A 19,785-nucleotide genomic window follows, 5' to 3' on the forward strand; every position below is an offset into this window, starting at 1 on the left:
CACTTATATTTTTATACAATGCAGTGCCAGCGAGGGAGGACACAGAGGCCTCTGCTTCTGACGAGGATGGTGTAAGCCAGAAGAGCCAGAGCCAGCTGTGACCAGCACTGCAGTGAATGAGTGAGTGAGTAACTGTGTGAGTGAGTAACTGTGTGAGTGAGTGAGTGAGTGAGTGAGTAACTGAGTGAGTGAGTGAGTAACTGAGTGAGTGAGTGAGTAACTGTGTGAGTGAGTAACTGTGTGAGTGAGTGAGTGAGTGAGTAACTGAGTGAGTGAGTGAGTGAGTAACTGAGTGAGTGAGTGAGTAACTGAGTGAGTGAGTAACTGTGTGAGTGAGTGAGTAACTGTGTGAGTGAGTGAGTGAGTAACTGTGTGAGTGAGTAACTGTGTGAGTGAGTGAGTAACTGAGTGAGTGAGTGAGTAACTGTGTGAGTGAGTAACTGTGTGAGTGAGTGAGTGAGTAACTGTGTGAGTGAGTGAGTAACTGTGTGAGTGAGTGAGTGAGTAACTGTGTGAGTGAGTAACTGTGTGAGTGAGTGAGTAACTGAGTGAGTGAGTGAGTAACTGTGTGAGTGAGTAACTGTGTGAGTGAGTGAGTGAGTAACTGAGTGAGTGAGTGAGTAACTGTGTGAGTGAGTAACTGTGTGAGTGAGTGAGTAACTGAGTGAGTGAGTGAGTAACTGTGTGAGTGAGTGAGTGAGTGAGTAACTGTGTGAGTGAGTAACTGTGTGAGTGAGTGAGTGAGTGAGTAACTGAGTGAGTGAGTGAGTAACTGTGTGAGTGAGTGAGTGAGTGAGTGAGTAACTGTGTGAGTGAGTAACTGTGTGAGTGAGTGAGTGAGTAACTGTGTGAGTGAGTGAGTAACTGTGTGAGTGAGTAACTGCGTGAGTGAGTGAGTAACTGTGTGAGTGAGTGAGTGAGTAACTGTGTGAGTGAGTGAGTGAGTGAGTAACTGTGTGAGTGAGTAACTGCGTGAGTGAGTGAGTGAGTGAGTAACTGTGTGAGTGAGTGAGTGAGTGAGTAACTGTGTGAGTGAGTGAGTGAGTGAGTAACTGTGTGAGTGAGTGAGTAACTGTGTGAGTGAGTGAGTGAGTGAGTGAGTAACTGTGTGAGTGAGTGAGTGAGTAACTGTGAGTGAGTGAGCGAATGTGTGTGCATTTTCATTCATATAAAAATGGTTGTTTGTTGAAAAATTGTTACTAAGTTGTGTTTTGTATATTGTTAATAAACTGCAAATTTCATACACAAATCTCAACTCCTGTGTGCTTAATATGTACTTAAATATATTTCAACACTTATTCTGATTGCAGTTGATTGTTTGAGAAACAAATTCTTTGTCGTAGTCTGTGGCCCCCCTGAACTAACCTTGGCCACCCACTGGCCACCCCAAGGACAAAAGTCTAGCTCCGTCACTGCCAAGAAGCCACCCATTGCGCACAGTGCCAGCTTGTAGTCTGTTCCCAACAACGCTGTTACTTAGAAAGTATGAATCGTGCGTTGAACCAGGGCACCTCGCCACATCGTTGGTTAACTGCATTTATGCATCACATATGATCTGTGCATTGATCAAATGAAAATGTTTCCTGTTGACACATACATATTCATCATGTGATGGCGCTTTTACAGCAATGTGTGTGCAGTCGATAGCTCCGATTACATTAGGAAAACCGCCTGCAAATTGCACTTTAATGTTGGCCTGCATTGTGGAAATTTGATATACCTGCCGAGATGCGGATAATTCCGTCCCACTCGGCTGGCGTGGCTCGGCTCAGGGTCGACTGGCACAGAGTCACAATCAGTTGGCCAGCTCCCTCTGGAATGCCCCGGTTGCTTAAACTCTAGGAACCCCAGTGTGCACCGCATGGCTCCTCACTGTGTTGCGCTCCAACACCGGCCGCGTTCAGGAGGATTGCCCTCACAACAGCTGATGAGCCAGTTGTCATGTGCCAGCAAATCCTTTCAGTCTCTGAACACACGCTCTCATCGATTTGCACCATTTACAATGTCTTCTTTTTTTTTTTTTTTTTTTTTTTCCCTTGTCCTGTTTAGCATTATGGCAGCAGAATTGTAGTCTGAATACCTTTGATGCCAAACAGATTTGCTTTGCCAAGGGAAGTTTTATAAATGTAAAGCTCCCCTTGATGCCCATTTATTTATTTCTGTTGACAATATATGACATGTAATAGAACTGAACCGGACCGGGGGACAAGGAAAGAAGAAGAGGAAAGAAGAGGAAACAGAACAAAAATAGAAACAAAAACCAGACAACCAGCCGCTACACCTGTAAAAAACAAAACAGACAACAATCCATGGCCTCTGAGGGGAATCCAGCCTTAGCGCCACCAGGAGCACCTGAAAGCAGACAAGCAGAGAAAAAACAAACACACAAACAAACAAAAACAAGCACAAGAAGCGGTAATCGCATACAACACAGCTGTGGATATAGATGACCTGAGACGACATGATAATACATCAACTGCTTAGCGAGCATGCTACTGGGCTAATGAATGTGTGTGTGTGTGTGTGTGTGAGAACATGCAACACCCATGGCACAGGACCTACATGATAACCGTGCTTAGTTATGAGTGTATAAGTGTACAGGGCCACAATCCACAGCCCCCCCCCCCCCAGCAATCAGAAGCAGGCAGAGAGGGCCACAAGACCCAGGCCACCAGCAGTCCCCACGGAGCACAGAACCCAGGAAGCCCACCTCAGGGACAACCACGCATCCACCCAGAAGACTGCAGAGGAAGCCCCCGGACAGAGCCCCCATAAGCATAAGCCCCCATTTAGCTTCTCTTCATTGGCTCCCTGTTAAATTCAGAATAGAATTTAAGATTCTTCTTCTGACATATAAAGTTCTTAATGACCGAGCTCCATCATATCTTAAAGATTTAATTGTAAGATATTTTCCTAACAGAGCACTTCGCTCCCAAACTGCAGGTTTACTTGTTGTTCCCAGAGTTTCTAAAAGTAGAATGGGAGGCAGAGCCTTCAGTTATCAGGCCCCTCTCTTGTGGAATAAGCTGCCAGTAAATGTCCGGGAAGCAGACACCCTTTCCACTTTTAAGATTAGGCTTAAAACTTTTCTTTTCGATAAAGCTTACAGTTAGGGATGGCTCAGGTAATCCTGAAACATCCCATAGTTAAGCTGCTATAGGCTTAGACTGCTGGGGGACCTCATCTGTCACACCTTTCCTCACTTTGCTCTCTTTTTCCCCCTGTTTAATTTCAAAATTGATTTTATGTACATGTGACATTATTGTGGTTATTAACCTATGTTTCCCTGTTCCAACAGATATCCTTTGAATGGCGTTATGGTGTTTTTCCCCCCTCTTTTCCCTCTTTTCTGTCTTCTCAAAACCCAGCTGGTCGAGGCGGATGGCCACCCTTCCTGAGTCTGGTTCTGCCAGAGGTTTCTTCCTGTTAAAAGGGAGTCGTTCCTTTCCACAGTCGCCTCAGGCTCAGGACGGGAGATTGGACTGAAGACACATTTCGGTGCAATCTGTTGGTTTCCTTAGCTAGGATATTAATTTTTTGAATTAGCTCTATATGAATTAATTGGATTATGATTACAATGAATTGAATTCCAATTGGCTTGAATTGGACTATATTACTTAAGTGCCTTGAGATGACAATTGTTGTAATCTGGCGCTATATAAATAAAATTGAATTGAATTGAATTGAAGCATAGGGCAGAGGCCCTCCGGGAGCCAGGGGCAACAGCCTACTGACCCCGCCAGGCCCCAGCCGCCCAGACACGGGCCGTGCACTGGACCCGGGCCCCTGGTTACAGTTCTGATTGTCAAGTCTGAACCTGATTTGTTATAACCTTCCTCCTCCAGGTTTCCTTTGTTCTGTGCCACTTCATTGATGTCTCCTGCCTCTACTTCTGTCCCATCGATCTACCTGCCATTTTTATTAGTAAGTTATTTTACATCCTGCTTTGGCAGCGCTTTTTGTTTCTTTAAATAAAATTCTTGGTCAATACTCCCTGCCCTTGTCTCCTCCCCCGAGAAGTCCTGCATTTGGGTCCTCAACCTCCTGCTCTTTCTCGTGACCCATGACAACAGCGAGCAGAGTGATTGGTTGTTCCTCTCATATTTGATTAAGTTCTTTCTATGATCTCCTAACCAGCATTATTCAAATAAGCTTTTTACTCAACCTTGAAACGTTCCAATCAACAGAGAAATTTGAAAATAAGCCTGCTTGAAGAGCCTCATTGCAGTTCATTATTTAGTTCTACACTCATGAACAACACATGATGAATTTCCAGAAACAGATATTTTATTTATTGCAAAAAGCTTTGGTGCAATTGGAGTCACAAGGCTTTCATTCTTATTTAATTTTGTATTATAGAATTTGTAATATTATGTGTTTGGTTTAATTTCTTAGCTTAATCTGCTTTCATTAAAAGTGCCAGGTTTTCTCAGTAATAACATATTTTTAAAGTCAGTTTATACTCTCAAAGTTTTGCACTCTGAAAGAAATCCCCAAAAATCATCTGTAAAAGAACAAGCACAACAATCATTGTGTCCACAGATTTCAGAAGCTAAGCTACCCTCACACCACTTCACAAAATCCTGCTGGAGTGCTTGCACTGATTTCATCATTCATGTTTGTAATTTGAGTTTTTTCTGTTGCCTTTCAAGTCTCTTCATATTCCATCAAAAAATAAATGGCTTTGAAAAAACTGCTGTACATGTGCAGAGAAGTTCACCAACACAACACCCAAATACGGGAGAAAATGACATTAAGAAGGTCTGTGTATAACAAGTCACAAAGTCTTCCTCAGGGAGGAGGGGAATGGAAAGCATGAGTTTGCTAAGTGCTTTCAACCAACCAATAACGCTAAATAAATAATAATGTTTCGCTGCGTTTAGGCAACAATTCAGTTCAGTAATATTTCATTTTTTTACTTTTTTAGTTTTTTACTTAATTAATCAGAGTTCAGAACTGCTGCTTTTCATCAGCTTAGTTTACGAATATTTTGCAATTCACAAAATGGACCAGTATGTGACTAAGAAACCCAATCAGTGTACTTAATCCAGGTGCTGACAACTGGTTGTCAAAAGGCAGCTGGTCCTGAATACTCGTTGTGACTGAACTCAGAGTTCACATGAAAAATGATGAACAGATGGAAGGTAGACTTTAAGTTGTGTCTCCATCCAGAGAGCACCAAGCTGGGGCACCTCTCCACGTCTACAGAACTCTGAGTTCTACATGAACCGTGAGACTCAAAACATATTTTACTTTCTAACTATTGATTAAACTATTTTGCTCTGAGCTTAATCAACATTAAAGACTTGGGAGTAATGAGAATGATTTTGAGTTCACTTTGTGATGGTTACTTCTTCTCATCCAACCCAGCTACATGGATTCATTTATTTATTCACAGATAAGACAAACATATAAAAAACACTTATATTTTACTCTGATTTTTTTTTATGTTGACTGCTATAAGCCCAGATGTGTTGAGTTTACTTTAAACAATTCAAAGAATACCTGAACCAAAGAACAATTACCAAGCTGTATCTAAACTGGAACTGCAGCCTGCTTGTATCATCAGCTTAAAACAATATTAATGTTCTGTATTTATTTTGCCCAGATGTGATCTGGGAATCCTTTGGGTTTTATAAGAAGAAAGAAACATTAGATCACAAACCTGGGGATATGTCAGGGTAATTCACTAATTAGAAGAATAACACAACAACTTAGCCACAATCCTTTGCGGTTCGTTATTTCACTTCACTTAAGTAAGCAGGTAAGCAAGAAGTTGGACTTCATGTGTAAAAGTATTACACCTCCCGATTTTTACATTTTTAAATACAAAATAAATCCTACACAAATCAAAGCACAGACTTTGCATCTTAATACAAATCAAACTCACAGGTATTGTTGCTATGGAGACAGGGTATCAGAGGCACAAATCAACAATGTAAGGTAGAAATTAGGAATACTTTGTCTTTGCAGCTGGGCCTGAAGCATCAATTGTAGTTTCTCAAGCAAATGAATCTGGGCGTGTTAAAAGAGGCAGAATTGTTCACACGCTGACATTCACCTGCAGATGTTGTCAACAAGTTCAGTTTCCTGCTACATCCTGTGCAGGACTGACAGACTGTTTCACAGTCAAACATTCACTAACCCCAGTTTATTTATCGATGCATAAAAAAAGCAGATGAATGGATAACACATATGTTTTTGTCATGAGCAGAAACCATCTTCCTGTGACTGTGGTTTGGCAAATATCTGTAAATACTACAAGACAGATGAACATTTAGAAGTCTTAACAAAAGTGGCTCCGACTTCCACATTCATTTCAATTAAAGCATTAAAGCATTTGCAAAGGAGTGTTGAAAGTCTCTAAATTACTAGTCATCAACTGAGATGTTTTGAATTATGAATATTATGTAGGTGTCAGTGGTAGGCCTAATCATTAATCAGCCTAAGATGGATAAAAAATGCTTGATTCGTCCCAAAAAGAAATGATGTTGTTGTTTTAATTTTAATTTATTTTTTATATAATGATCATTTTGTTACTGACATACTTCAGTTTCACAGAAAATGAACGTGTTCAGCGTTGGAACTGCTGGTGTTTGTCGGCAGCTCCGTGACCCCACGTGACTTCCACATTTCTTTCTTTCTCTATAAGTCTGTGACAGTCGGTTACATGCATGCCATCGGATCGGGTTAATGGCTAAATTACAATAAACTTGAGTTATTCAGCTCATGTAAACACCTTAATTTGACAATTCTGCGCATGCTCCAGATTTTTTCCCGCAATCGTCACACGGAAGTGGAAGGAGATGATATTCCTGTTGTCGCCGCCGTCAGAAAGAAACAAACAACGCGATGGAGAATGCGCCGTTGTGCATCGTCTGTGCCATAACCAGCTCATCACAGATGGAGAGGGACGCAGCTTCATCTCGCTCTGCGTTCGCCATCTTTCTGAATGCCTGAGTTTGTTGCTGTTGGCGGTGAAGACGTCAACAGGAAGTGGCTCTATTAGCGATAGCTGAAATGGGGACAGCGCCACCTATCGTACCGGGGTATGACATGCTTTGTGCCAGTGATTCCATTCATTCACCGCCATATATCCAAGGATAATTACTCTCAGATAAGGAGCAGAACCCAACTGTAGCTGTAATCCAGTTAATCTCATCATGTAGAGCCACTGAGTGTCGCCACTCCCTTTTTACACCAGTCTGGTGTTTGGTTTGTAGTTGTGGTAGAAATTGATTGCTGATTCCAACATAATAAAAACAGTTAATATTGTCATGCTCTTCCTTCCAGCAGGAAAAACACATTTTATTGCAAAAATCCCAAAAATGGAGTTCCAAACAAACAAGTCCTCAAAGGGTGTAGAAGAGAGGAGGGACAACAAGGATCTCTGGGTGTGTGTCTAGTGTGGAGATGGGAAACAGGCTCACAGCCAGTTAACAGGATATATATCTAGGTTCTATGCATTGCATATCCTAGGTGAAAATGCTCAGTCATGGTGTTCCCAGCTTGTTCTACTCATGCTGTGTCTTCTAGCGTATGAAAATAGCACATGCTGTCACAAGGTGGAGGGTTTTGGACCCAAAGAACAGGCCTGCACTGAGAATGAGACTTAGCAGATTTATTAATGTTGCTTGAAAGAGGAGTTATTCCACTGAGTGATACTTGGTCTCTCTCCCCTTTACTTGACAGAGAGTCCAGGGAACGGGAGCTGTTGTCAGCAAGCGGACAGACTGAAGATTTCCACAGTTTGGAGGGCTCCTGAAAGGTCGAGGGGTCCGAGGGAGCCATGTAGGTGTCTCCAAGGCAGCGCTTTCAAGCTAAGGATGACACAGGAGGTTTGCAGGTCCAGCGGTCTGAAGAATTTTCAGGTTGGTTTCCACAAGGAGAGTGCACTGGGCTGGTGCTTCAGATGTAGCTGCAGAGGAGTGCTCACAAAGGGCTGGTACAAGATCTCTTGGGCTCTCTGCAACAGCTTTCCAGAGGGGAATTGCTTAAATAAGTGAGAGAAGACTCGATTAGACTAAGACAAGGCAATAGGTAGTTTAACTTGGATTACAAGGCGGCCAGTTGTACCACTTAGGAGTTACAACGATCTGACATTGAGTGGAGGTCAGAACGGAGAATTTAAGTCGCAGGGATGATGAGCCTGATTTGAGTCAGCTGTGCCAAGATAACCTGCTGCAGAAGACCACGCCCACACTCATACAGCACCGGTACACACCAAACATATTCGGCAGGGCGACAAAGCACAAAACACACACATAAAGGAAAAGGGAATGGAGAAACAAGAGGGGAACTCGGGATGCCAGGAGCCCATGACACAGGCATATGTACAAATGGTAACTCTTTAAAAGCTTTAAAATGTTCAGAATATGATCAGGGAAAGAATATCTACTCTGAAGAGCTGCATGTTGACAACAACAACCTCACCTGGACAATAACACCACCTATGTGAGAATGCTGTTCATAGACTTCAGTTCAGCATTCAACACCATCATCCCCTCCAAACTAATCACCAAACTCAGTGGTCTGGGCATCAACACCTCCCTCAGTAACCGCATAGTGGACTTCATAACCAACAGACCCCAACCTGTCCAGTTAGAGAACCATACCTCCTCAACCCTCATATTAAACACCGGTGTTCCACAGGGCTGTGTGCTGAGCCCCTGTCCTCTACTCCTTCTTCACCTATGACTGCACACCTGTACATGGCTCTAACACCATTGTCAAGTTTGCAGACGACACAGCGGTGATTGGCCTCATCAGCAACAACGATGAGTCGGCCTACAGGAAAGAGGTTCAGGACCTGGCTGAGTGGTGCGCCAACAACAACATGGCCCTCAACACTAAGAAGACCAAGGAGCTCTTTGTGGACTTTAGGAGAACCAAAGGTGCCACACTCACACCCATCCGTCCCATCAGCATCCTCACCAACTGCAACTCGGCGTGGTATGACAGTTTCTCCGTCGCTCCGTAAATCCCTCCAGAGGGTGGTGAAAACTGCCTAACACATTACCGGTTCCTCACTCGCCACCACTGAGGCTGTCCAGCACAAAAGATGTCTGCAGAGGGTGCACAGCATCGTCAAGGACAGCTCTCACCCCAGCCACAGACTGTTTGCCCTCCTCCCCTCTGGGAGGCGCTACAGGGTCCTCCGTTCCCAGACCAGCAGGTTCAGGAACAGCTTCTTCCCTGGGGCTGTCACCCACCTGAACTCCGCACCACTGCGATAGCCCCCCTGACCCCCCCCTGCATACCCTACCTCCAGTGACTGTACTTCACCCCTCCACCAGCCACTGAACAAGTGCACTAAACTGTTTACTGCTGTACTTTCATCTATAGTTTACACATTTTGACCTATTTATTTACCTTGTCCGTAGTATATCCACTTTATCACATCATGCCTCTTACCTCATTCTGCAACTTATATATATACTGTATATATTCATACTTGTGTTTATAGTTAGTCACAGTTTATTACCATTCTGCTCTTACTGCACATGCACATACTCGGCACTTTCTGCTTTTTTGCACTTCTGGTTAGATGCTTTCGTTGTCTCAGTGCTTATACTCTGTGCAGTGACAATAAAGTTGAATCTAATCTTATCTAATGAAACGACAGCTCCATAACAGCTCCAGTCAGTTTAACCAAGTATCTTCCCTAAGATGCCTCACACTGTTTCAGTAGAACTTGATATAGACACTCTGACCCTGGGGAATAAATTCAAGGTGCACAGTCCTATGAATTATTCATCTGACACTCCCTCTTTAGTCTTGGAACCTGTGAGCTCTTCCACTGAATGCTGCTGTCTGAATCAGAGCTGTAGACCAAACTTCCATCAAAAGTGAACGCTATATATATATATATATAATACATTCTCAATGTATTCAGCGGCATGCTAACATTAAAACCATTTCCCAGTGGTGCGTGGGTGCATGCAGGTAATTACTTACATAGAACACGGTTTTATATGAAAACAAAGGCTTTTTAAAGGTGAATTTCCAAACTGTCCCACCTTTTTTGACAGTATTTTGTAGAAAATAGGTATGAGTGTTCCACACAGGGAATGTTCCGTAGGATCACTGAGTAAATAGGCAAAAAAAGCCATTTGCCACCAGGAAATGAGAAGGCAGCGACTTGTGGAGGCCTTCCGAAATGACACTTATAAGCCAATCAGAGAGGGAATCGGAGAGAAGGAAAAGCAAATCAAAGGTGAAGAATATAAGAAAGCTGAATGTCGGATCAGGCGAAAGGGTTAGGGTGTAAAGGGGAGAGAAACAAAATGTGAAACATGAGATTGCATAGTGTTCAGATAGTGGGGTAGAGAGGTAAGGATATGAAGTAGGTAATTGTTGCTAAAAAAATCACTTGGTTCATGAAAGAGAACGAGGTTGTGCTGGAGAAAAAGCAAGTGTGACTCAGATGAATAGAAAGTTGGTGAATAGAGGGTGAGAAAAATTTTAATGCAAAGAGAACATCAAGCTTTTTTCATCCTGTGCAAGTGGAAAGATACCAATTTTGCCTTAAAGTGAAAATTAGATGGAAATGTCATCTCCACGCAGGTAATTTACTCTACCCTGGTTAAAATGTACTATTCAAAATGGTAAAGGTCAAGAAGAGCAGGCTGATGGCTGCTGTATTTGCACGTTGTCATGATGAGTGGGAAGGGCAAACTAAAAATAAAAAAGACTAGATATTAACGTAGGACATTTCCCACAGGGTGTTCAGTCCAATAAGAAATCCAGTGTTATTATAAAAAAAAAAGAACTGAAGTTCAAAAAATGAAGAAAAGGAGGACAATATTAAACCACTAAACCGTTCAAAATAGCTCCAGGGGGAGTGGGCTATATTAGGCAGCAAGTGTCAGTTCCTAAACATGTGTTGGAAGCAGAAAAAATGGGCAAAGACTCTAACAAAGATGGCAGGATGACTCGGTCTTCTGTAAGTCTGGTGGGATGTTGTGGTATAAAGAGGTTACGTAACAAAGGTGGTCTGAGGAGGCACAATCAGCCTTTGACAGGGTCAAAGCTTTATGGATGTATGTGTGGGAGAAAAGGCTACTCCATAGTAATAGATTTCTCTCAAGAAGACGTTTGCTTAAAAACGGACAAAAACACAAAATAACAGTGATTAGAACCAAACGCTTTCAGAAGGAGTGTTTCAGCTTCCTGTAAGTGAAGCTGTGGAGACGCAGACCGGTGAAAGCTACACTGCTGACCTTTGTGTGCTACGTCACCAAGAGCACCTTCAGGCGCTGGCACTATACAGCGATGAAAGAAGGTTATACTTTCACACCGGCGGACTGCGTGTGGGGGGGTGTTATTTAAAGTGAAGAACAGAAAGCTGTTCTACCTCATCACATATCCTATAGTTAATGATCTGGCTTAACACTCGGCTTCTTACAGGAATGACAGATGCAATTTGTCCCTTTTTAAAAACATTTCTGTTTAGGAAGAAACATAAAACCCAACATGTGGGCCTTAATGTGTGAGGTTTAACAAGCTATGGGGACTTTATCAGTGAGCTCACAGATAGATGGTGACGGCAGTTGTTCGCAGCATCTCCTTCACCACATGACCGGCAACATGTTCATTACTTTCCCTCAGAGCAGCAGCTTTAGCTAGATGTTGTTGTTGTGGAGCTGTGCTTAGGCTGCAAGTGTTCCTGTCTGCTAACAGACACAAATTATCATGTGGGCACAAGAAACATTTCACAACAATTGTCCTTTACACCCACAATTCAAATTTAATGTGAGAACATCCACAACACGTCGTCCTAACTGCCGTCTCGCTAGCTGAGTGAGCTGCACACACACACTCTGATGGGTGAACAGAAGAGACAACGAGCACGTTGGAGGTTTTCTTTTTCTCTTTCTTCACGGGCAACAAACCTCACAGGCTGATTCCATGACATGTCTATAGCATCTGAACACCCTAACATATTGCTTTGTAGTGCGTTGCCCCCAACTCTGCTGATACCACACCTGCCTTGGAAGGTCAGAGTCGTTTAGGCAGAACGGCTGTGAATAGATGCATGTACGAGGCAAAAAGAAAAAACACTGCACCTTTTCCTGCTCACACAGACTACTCGGGTATTTGTAAAGGAAGATAACCTCAGATCTTCAGATCATGCGTTCACATGTTTTTAAAGCAATGTAACTCTGATATGATGTGGAAAAAGAAGAGGTCACATAATTTACTGTTAAAATAATCTGACAATTTCCCTGAGATTGTCAAATTAATTTTTTTCCTGATGTCATCATTAATTTCAGAAATCTATTTACTTACATTAACTGTGGGTGCTGTAAATAACTGCAGCTGTGTGTCACGCATCATGAAGACCTCTGTAATGAGGTCTTAAAAAGAAAAGAAATCCTTCAGAGACTGCTGTGATTTTTTTTGTTTTTGTTTTGCAAAGTTGTCTCATAGACAGCAAACACGACATGGTCCATTTGTACATCTCTGCCTTGCTCCTGCATCCATAAACTAAATCATATGCTGTACAGGCTGTGCGTTCATCTGTCACAGTTAAATTGAGTTGAGTTACAGTTGAGTTGTCGGTCATCCTCCATTGTGCTTAAGTGTGAATTCATGTGTGTTTTGGCCACTGGTTTATTATCCAACCATTTCTGTTTTACCTCTGCTGGGTTATTTGCTCTGAGCATACAAATTGTTACGTTTTTAATTCAGTGGTTTTGGGATTACAGACCGATTGACAATTAAAACTAATTAAATTTTTCTCTGCTTGACGAATGAGTGTCTAAATTTTATTTTCAGTAAAGCTGTGCTTTTGGACTATATCTTTAAAGCACCTTAAGAATACTTTTGTTGTGAATTAGTGCTATATATATCCATCCATCCATTTTCTATACCCGCATAATCCAATTTAGGGTCGTGGGGGGGCTGGAGCCTATCCCAGCGGTCATTGGGTGAGAGGCAGGTTCACCTGGACAGGTTGCCAGTCCATCACAGGCCACACAGACACAAATGACCACACCCACGCTCACACTCACTCCTGAGGACAATTTTAGAGACACCAGTTAACCTGACAGCATGTTTTTGGACGGTGGGAGGAACCCGGAGAACCCAGAGAGAACCCACGCATACACGGGGAGAACATGCAGACTCCACACAGAAAGAACCAGCCGGGAGTTGAACCTGGAACCCTCTGCTGTGAGGCGACGGTGCTGAGCACCATCCAGCCCCCCCCCATCAATAAAACATGTTTAATTTGATCAGATTTCAGTTAAACAATGCAAAGAAACTGTGGGCGGTCTCTGTATCTTGCCCAGGAGATTATGTGAAGTCATAAATTCAGGGATAGAACGAAGGCTCTTCTGATTACAGGACAGCTACTCCACCTCCTGAGCTGATGCCAGATGTCTGAGATTTTGTTGCACATTTCCAACTATGAATCCTAAAAAAAGATCCTTTAGATGTGTGTGTGTTGCAGCAAGTCTTACGAACAAGTCTCAGTTTGATTGTTGACCTGTCAAAGTGAACAACAGGGTGACTGAGACATCTAGGACGAAGCTGTTTTTGAAGGTTTAGTATTTTGGAAAAGTTCCTATGAATATAATTTTAATGACAAACTGACTTGCTGCAAACCTCCTGTGACTCCTCAAAGATTGTTGTTGTTCCTACATCACATTGTGATAACCACTGGCTAACCTGATCATATAAGTAAATCCTTAAAACACTTAAGGACAGTAAGCACCAGGAACTCTGATCTGAACAAATAGAGTAGCTGGGAGAGCAGCCACTGTGCATTAGAGTCCAAAATACATAGTTTCTAAAAAACTTACATTTTTTTCTGTCACATATAACACATAAACAGAATATACAATATTTGTGATACACGTTAAAAATGGTGCTCAGTGTATGAACATTTAATGTAGGTACTTGCATCAAATGTACACAACGCAGTGAATTAATGTCCAGTTTGGATACAAATGAAAAGTACTACAAGTTGAACCGAATGTAATTGTAAACAGTTGATTGAACACAGAAGTTTCCCTTTCCCAGGGGGGCATGTTTCAGGTGGCTGGCAGCTGTGATTTGTGACCAGGTGGAGAGGGTCAGTCATTCTGAAATCTGTACGATTCTTCTTTTAAAGCATTAGACAGTTAACTTTTCAGTTTCACACTTACTCAAACAGTATGAATCAGTAAATGAATAAATACAAGAATACATAGATAAATGAATATCTTACAAAAGTGAGTACACCCCTCACATATTTGTAGATATTTTATGATATCTTTTCATGGGACAGTCATGTTGAACTTCCCGTGACCAGTGTGTGAGAGCGATAACTCCAGATTTAACACACCTTGTGACACTGATGAGTCACATGACCCAGGAGGGAAAATGTCTAATTGGGCACAATTTGGATATTTTCACTTAGGGGTGTACTCACTTTTGTTGCCAGCAGTTTACACATCAATGGCTGTGTTTAGTTGTTTTGAGGGGACAGCAGATTTACACTGTCATACAAGCTGTACACTGACTACTTTACATCGTATCAATGTGTCATATCTTCAGAGTTGTCCCATGAAAAAATATAGAATGTTTACAACAATGTGAGGGGTGTACTCACTTTTGTGAGCTACTGTAGATAGATAGATGAATAGGGATCTTATACAAAGGGAAAAAATACGATTTATGTCTTAAATTATTGAATTTTTTTTTCAGAAATTGGAAAACAAGCGTGTTTGCAGTTTGTTGAGGGTTTAGTATTGACTTTTATTGTGCATCTTTATGCATTGTGCCTGTACAGAGTTGATACACTCCTTTTTGAAGGGAACAAGCATTGACCCCACAGTGTGAAGCGTTCAAACAGGAAGGGACAGAGTTGAGTGTTGCAGGGGAGATAAATCAGGCGGGATGAAGCCTATGGTGGAAAAGTATCGAACACTGGGAGATCGGGAGGAGTTTTCCCACACAGGGAGAAGACGTCTGACTGGAGCAGAGATGGGCCACGAGGCTGATATCGGACCAAGGACCAATCAGGGAAAGCCAAGTCTAAACCATGGCTTCTCCCCAACTTTTTTACCAATAATATTTAAATGATGTTTGATATAAAAAGCAATATAAAATTTCATTTTGCAAAAGAGTGGAAGCCTTTTTCTGATCAGACCGCCTGGTCCACAGCGCTGTGTCACCTGAACCTTTTAATAAACTCTGAGTGAGACTTGGAGTTTGTATTTCTTCTGTCACACAAACGAGCACGACAAATGAAAATAGTCAAATCTGATTTTTCTTTTTAATTTAATGATGTTCAGTTTTTAACATTCAGTATTAAAGTGTGTGAAAAGCAGACAAAAAGATGGATTTCACATGACAGTGTGAGACATCCATCGCAGCGACAAAATCAAATTTCCAAGGGATTTTGTTTTCGTGCGGCTGTAAAACAAAAAGGCACAAATGTGTCCCAGCTCTCCATAATGTAGCAGGCTTTTATTTCCCTGCAGGAAACATTCTCCTCCGGCAAGCTGGGTGGCTCAGATAAGCAAGTGTGCTGTCAACTCAGCACCTTGGCTCAGTGGTAGAAAACAGTCCAATCAATACATCATTAATCATCAGTTTAATGTGGCCAAGCCCAATGTGGACAAGCATTAAAATGGAGGGATTAGTGGGAGTAGAAACAAGCTTGACGGCTCTTATGTGAATTTGGCGAGCTTAAAAAAAAAAAAGAAAAAAATTCACAAAATAATAATGACAGTGAAATTTGTTGCAAATGCTGAACCCGATCGGACTGATGGCAGCAAGATGGGTCTGTTAGAATGTGTGTTGTGGTAAATAATATGATTCTGCTTGTAAAATGTGTCAATTCTAGCATTTTTCGTATGATTTTCTCATGTAAAAAATGTCTCCGAAGCATCCACTCATTACTACTGTGTCACAACAGCATTTTAAAAAAACTATGACCCTGTGAGTCACGGCTCTGACTAATATGTGGGGTCCAGTAACAAAACATTTATTTCCATCACTGACATGAGACTGAATCACATCATGACATTTGCTGCTGTAGTTCCTAAACTGTAGCCACTGAAACTGCGTCATTCACTTGCATGTGAAGTGTATCAACGTCTTACACTCAAAACTGACTCACAATCTTCCGTTACAACCCACAACTCAAAAGCAGAAAATAAAGCTTAATCTTTCATTTTTCAGATGAAATCTTCCGAAGTGAATATCCTCACCGTGTTACTCTGCTAAATAATGAATCCTCAGCACTCAGAGGTCTTCCTCTGTGCTGTTTGTGTCCCTGCTGGGGCACTGTGTGAGTGACGAGACGGGGACAGCGCTCTGCTGGCTCTGACCGCAACACTTAAGCCGTTTTCATTTCACTATAAATTTTTCACCAATTTGACAAAGCCGTTGGATTACATCTCTTGACCTCTTCTATTGCTCACATGGACTACTTAAATTTTACTACAAAAAGCAAGATCAATCATTAAATTACTGTACTTACTGTACAGTATCTATAATTGTATTATACTTTCTGATTTGCAGAATTAAATGTGAATTCTATTTCTGCTTTTTGAAGATGAATTGCCAGCTTAAATCCCTGTAACAGTGTTAGTGAATCATTCTTTCCCCCGTCTTCATTTCAAACAGCTTCCAGTGAAATTGGTGATTTGCCTTGACTTCCCGCTAACATGTCTTAATTGGAGCAAAATAAAATGTAATATCTACTGGGGACGAACCAGTTCACTCAAGCTTGCAGGCTATCTGTGCTTAATTTCTTTTTTTTTTTTTGAGTCATAAGCTCATTGCACATTTTAATGTGAACTCTGAATGACCCTGACATGAGGGACATGTTAACATGGGACAATGATTCTTGCCGTTGACAGGAAAATGCCATGTGAAATAAGTCCAGAAGCTTCTTATTGTTGTTGGCATAATATTTTGAGTGATATAAGTCATTATTCAGATAAATTCAGATTGACCCAAAAACCTCTGAAATGACAGCTTTTTGCAGCCTTTTGTTCATACTTACTGCTTCCTCTCCCTTTCTGTGAACTTTATGCCATGCCAGGTCTGTTTATTGGGTCAGCACACTGCCAGACAATGTTTACACCTCCCTGCTTCACCTTTGGAAGTGAGGGTCACGCATGTTGTCTTTGTATTACAGAGGATACATGTTTTCCCCAAACTCAGGCTCAGAATGAAAGCTGATTAACCCATTAGCCCACAACTGTTATCTGGCGGAAGAGAGCGAGACATTAAAGCGTTTTGATATGACCTTTTGTATTGAGGGCGTGACAGATTAGTGGTTGGACAGTTCCATCCTCTACCCTAACCCCACTCACTCCTGTAAAGTTAACCTTCTTTATCTCAGGCAGGGATAATGTGTCCTGCACTTTGAATGACCTTCTCCAAAAACACCAGAGCCCATCATTCCTGAATGCCCCCGCACCGTGTTGCCAAAGCATCACAGTTCTTCACTGTCAACCGTTCTTTGTAGGATTTCTACAAATCGTTTGATATTCATCTCTCAAAGAATGAGTCTATGCAACGATAGAACGATGTCAGGAAACATCAAAATGAAAAAAAAGATGAACAATACATGATTTTTGCTACTTACTGAAATGCCATGCACACACAGATAGAATGAGTAACACTGTTTTTCCCCCTTCAAAGTCTTGGATGTATTAGAAGCAAAGTGAATAGTCAGCTCTCATTGTGAATGTACTGATACGTGACATCCCTTCCTTTAGATCAATAAAACCAGGCGACTGGGCTGTAAGACCAACTGTAGGCCAGTGGTGAGCACCCACCAAGAGGGCTAAGAGGAAGGCTAGAGCACAAATTTTGGTGGCATGCTTGAACAAGTCTGATCCACCGTGTCTCCAGCTCACAATTTCCAAGACTAAAAGGATCACCCTTCAAGAGGGTTTGTGGAGTTCGTGCCTCAGAGTATCAGAGCTGTTTCAGTCGCACGCAACGTACCTGCTGAGTGTTGATCATTGTCCATCTACAGCACTTTGCTACTTATATGAAGACTATGCACTGATAGGAGATGCCACCAGCAGAACGTCATTTCATTCATGTACATATGTGTCATAAATCGTACCCATGTTGCAAAAAGGTAGAAAATTGCATCACACCAATCAAATATGAACATGATGGAAGAAGAATAAGATATAAAGGTAGTACAGTAACTGATTTAATATGTGCATGAATGCATTGATATGTGCTCTCCGTGCATGAAAGCCAGCCACTGGCTCTGAGTCAGTGCCTTTCCATTCAAGCTTTGTTGACCATTTATCTAAATTTGTTCCTATTGTGTCACCATAAGATTTAGATTCTTTGCTAAAATGTTCCAGAAACTTTCAGGATGAACAGCCATGAAACTTTGTATAGACACTGATGTTTCCCCCAGTCTGTGTCCAAATGAAATGACTCCACTGATGTCCTTCGTCTTCCTCTAACACAACAAGCAGCTGAATGACAGAAAATTAAACCCATCAAATAGGTTACAAGCGTTAATGGTCTTTGTCTCTTTGTCAAGCATTAACATTAACATTGGTAGCCTCGTCAGATTATATTCAGGGCAAAGTTAATGTGTCCAATAAAGTGGTGCCCACGCTGTAGACTGCAGTTTTTCTGTCGGCATGTGACTCTCTACATTTAGAGAGGGTTAGGTGAGCAGTAATTTGTAACCCTGTCAAGGAAACACTTTGTAGAATTGCCTGCCAAACAATTGACGACAGCAAACTTACAACTGGCCGATTTCCAATACAGTTTACTTTACAAAGACAGTAAATAAAAGCTTTTTCAGCCTTTAACACTTACAGTACGTGATTAATGTATTTATCTGGTCCCCGTGTTTATAACATTTCCATTATAAGCCCCTGTGGAGCCACCCCTGCAGCCAAGAGTAGGGGTGATCAACTATTACAGACCCTTAACTTTGATAACAAAGCTGATCTTTCCAGTCTTTTGGCACTCACACTTGCTGTATCAGGGCTGTTATCAGCAACTAATGAAGGTGTAATGAATGAGCTTTTCACACCAAGAGCAGGATAACAACTGTAATGCAGAGAGTAGCACTGGACTAATAAATCACTGTAAACATAAAAGGCTCTCACCAACATTCTGATTTTATGAATGAATGGTTAGCATCGACCGCTGGGATAGGCTCCAGCCCCCCCGCGACCCGGCCAACGGATTAAGCGGGTATAGAAAATGAATGGATGGATGGTTGGCATCGAGGGGAGTGAGAACATTTGACCCTCGACTTCCTCCATAAGGTTTTAATTGAGCGGGATGTTTGCGGAGGCCATTTTCATAAGCACATTGGCAAATAAGAACACACATGCTGATGTGTTGAATTTCTGTCACAAAGTTTTTACTCCTACTGTACCAGTCAAACATTTCTCCGCCATTTCCCTTCTCTGCCTATGCAGCCCAAAAGAAAAATGACAAATTATTGCCATCTGGTGTAACTTAAAACCTAGGCCCCCTGTCCCTCCACCATCAGCCTCATTTGGAAAAAAAAGGATTGACTGAAATGGGAAATAGAGAAATCCACGCTGGAAAGCTAACACGAACCATGAATCACATCTCATCAAGTCCCACTGCAATGAGTGAGCCTGTACACCCAGATGAGGCCATTTGCTAGTCTCTCAGCAGGCCTCATCAGTGAGCTTGTACTACTCTAATACATGTAAGGCGTTCCGTCAACCCCCCTCTGCCACCTACCAACCGACCCATTATTATAAACCCCACACACTGGCACACCACCGTCGCACTGAATGGACTGCAGATTGAAGG

This window comes from Leuresthes tenuis, unplaced genomic scaffold, assembly GCF_036924035.1.
Source record: "Leuresthes tenuis unplaced genomic scaffold, fLeuTen1.0.hap1 SCAF_12, whole genome shotgun sequence".
Classification (NCBI taxonomy): domain Eukaryota; kingdom Metazoa; phylum Chordata; class Actinopteri; order Atheriniformes; family Atherinopsidae; genus Leuresthes; species Leuresthes tenuis.